This window comes from Lygodium microphyllum, chromosome 22, assembly GCF_053477565.2.
Source record: "Lygodium microphyllum isolate KBCC chromosome 22, Lygodium_microphyllum_v1.1.10, whole genome shotgun sequence".
Taxonomy (NCBI): Eukaryota; Viridiplantae; Streptophyta; class Polypodiopsida; order Schizaeales; family Lygodiaceae; genus Lygodium; species Lygodium microphyllum.
The window spans coordinates 26,301,083-26,304,326 of NC_141156.1; positions in this window are offsets into that span (position 1 = coordinate 26,301,083).

A 3,244-nucleotide genomic window follows, 5' to 3' on the forward strand; every position below is an offset into this window, starting at 1 on the left:
TTATCATGTAAGTTCCCATGTAAGAAAGTCTTCTTCACATCCATCTAATACAGATCCAAATCCAACTAACCAACCAAGGCCAAGACCAAGTGTGGGGTAGTCATCTTGACTACAAGAGAAAATATTTCATCAAAGTTAAATCATGCCCTTGCTTAAAACCCTTTGCAACCAATCTAGCCTTATATTTTGACTTAGGGTGACAAGGGATACTCATCAACTTGTACACCCATTTGCATAGCAATGCACGTTTCTCATCATCCAGGGAAACTAAGTCCCATGTATGGTTTTTTTGCACTAAATCTGTAACATGCCCGCCCCTCAAATTGTGGGACACGTCTTAGTAGCCCATCGAGAGATCAATCTAGAGGACGCAGTCCCAAGGAATGACATGGGGTTTGTCAACTAGGGTCTCTCGAGTCTGCCTCACAACGGAACTTATCCGACCATTCCCACTAGGATCGACCTGAAGTCCGGGTTCCTAGCCAACATTGTCTAAGATCATAGACCGACTTTTTCCTAACATTTCTCGTTAACATTTCCTTTGAGGAAAGCTCTCGACTAACCGAGACCACCCTTCCATAGGATAGACCCATTGGTCACATCCACCACTCTTCCCTCGAGGGTTGTTTTAGTTATCTAATTACCTACCACATTATGGTTGACATATAAAGGCAGCTTCCTTAATTAACCCATTAATCACAGGTTTCTATACGTAATTTAGGCCACAGACACGAAGACAAGATAAAACAAGATCAAACACTTCCTTAACTTATCTTCGGATTAATGTGTGTCTCCTGCCCATACAGGAGAATTAAGTGCTCCTTTCTGCCTCCGTAGAAAAATCCTTCCGTCTTCTGGTAATAAAACCCGAAGGTTTATCCCTCCAAGATTCCGCCTTGTAACTAGTATCAAGGCCTCGAGATCCCATCCTGAGTCACGTAGAATACTTGTGTAGGGCCCGGAGGAATGGGGATTTACGGTCAGAGCCCCCATTGGCACCCAAGCATCCTCCTATGCCAAGTGATTTCCATGGAGAGACCTCTCGCAGTGGGTTCAGTCCACATTCCCGACGCAGATTCATAACCCCCTTGGTTAGGGTTTGGCGGCTTGCGGGGGGTAGCTAGCGCCATCCTTCCTTAATTATCCCTTTAGGAAATCAACCATAGCTGAAGCAACTAGCATAGTAACAATTGCTAGGGAAAACATCCCTTCGTTTCCATGGTAATCAGTCATCTCAAACCCGGCCATGAAATCATCAAAACCATAATTAACAAACAGTTGAATGCACAACCTCTTGCTTCAAGGCATCGCAATCCCATTGCATGCACAATCAGAATTTTAACTGGATGTATCAAATTAATTGCTTAAGGGATTTACAACCTTTTCAAACCGCCAAGCATAACTTGGGTCAACAATCCATTTAGGGTTAGGTCACCAACTTCAACTAAGCTAGGAGCATATCCATTTGCGATAGTCCACAGCAAGATCGATAAAACAATTCGTAGGCAATTATACTTATTCCTAATGCACCGGATTACATGTGACTTGCATCTATGAAAGTTTAGGGTTTTGTCTAACGATGCAAGTGTATCTCATGAACATAAATTAACGTTTCATGTATTTCTTTTAACCATGATTGCGAAACGTGAATTCTAAATGACTATTCATGCACTAAACTAGCCAAAAAGCTATCATTTTATGTGAAATAAGGCGATAACCTTATCATTTTATGTGTGTAAAAGCTATCATTTCGTGCCTAAAATCTTGTGCGAATTCCAAACTCTACCGTTTTGTGCATGCAACTTTAGCTCTTAGAGTAAACAAAACCCTATGCACGACATCAATCCTTTCATCCCTTCCACGTGAAATAATTCCTATGTTAATTTTTTTAATGCTTAGAACCTGGGCTTGATTTGTGTGTGTTGCGTTGGTCGTTCCGCTCACCCCTCTAGCATTAATGGTGGCTTGGGCGCCTACGCTTCCCACAACTTTCTTCTTGGGAGCCATTCGCCTCGCAGAGATTGGGCAGTCCAGACCTTGACAGGTTTCGGGTTGACAGATTCGAAAGAAAAGACCACTGGATGGGGTCCTTTTCTGAGAGGGTGCTTTGGGCATGGCTCCTTGCAGTTACCGACTCTCACTTCTTTCTTTTTCTCTCTCTCCTCTTTCTCTCCTTCCCTTTCTCTCTTCTCTCTCTCCTTCTCTTCTTCTCTCCCTCTCCTCTCCTTCTCCTTCTCCTCTTCTTCTTCTTCCTCCTCTCCCTTCTCTCTCTCCTTCTCTTCTTCTCTCCCTCTCTTCTTCCTTTCCTTCTTCTTTTCCTCCTCTTCTCCTTCCTTCTCTCTCCTCCTCTTCTTCTCTCATCCTCTCCCTCTCCTCCTTCTACCTCTTCTTTCTCTTCTTCCTCTCCCTTCTCTCTCTCCTTCTCTTCTTCTCTCCCTCTCTTCTTTCTTTCCTTCTTCTTTTCCTCCTCTTCTCCTTCCTTCTCTCTCCTCCTCGTCTTCTCTCCCTCTCCTCTCCTTCTTCTCCTTCTCTTCTTCTTCTTCTTCCTCCACTACTTGTCTTCTCTCTCCTTCCACCCTTTCTTCTTCCTCTTCTACTTCTCCCTCTCCTTCTCCTCTTACTACCTCTTCTCCTCTTCTTCTTCTTCTTCTTCCTCTCCCTTCTCTCTCTCCTTCTCTTCTTCTCTCCCTCTCTTCTTCTACCTCTTCTTTCTCTTCTCCTTCCCACTCTCTCTCTTCTTTTCCTTCTTCCTTTCCTCTCTCTCCCTCTTCTTCTCCTTCTTCTCCTCTCTCTCCCTCTTCTTCTCCTTCTTCTCTTCTTCTTCTCCTTCTCCTTTATCTCTCTCCTCTTCCTCTTCACTTCCTCTCCTCTCTCTCTCCTTCTCGCTGAGCATACCGGGGGGGGTCACTGCGTTTGTACGCCAAGGAGGAGGGCCGCCTACTGGAACCCACGGGGGGAAGGGGGGGATGTGCTGACATCACGGTAGCAGGGGTGCCTTGACTCGTAAGCCCAGGTGGGCCCTGATGCAGCAGGTCACCGGGAGGGGGGCTACGCAGACGATGGAGGGGGGGCCGGGCCTCTATGCGAGGGAGGAGGGGGAGGTTTTATAGGGGGCGCAGCTGTCTGCTACCACCTACGGGGTGCATGCCCCCCAACTCCCACACGTCACCTCTCTCTCTCTCTCTCTCTCTCTCTCTCTCTCTCTCTCTCTCTCTCTCTCTCTCTCTCTCTCTCTCTCTCTCTC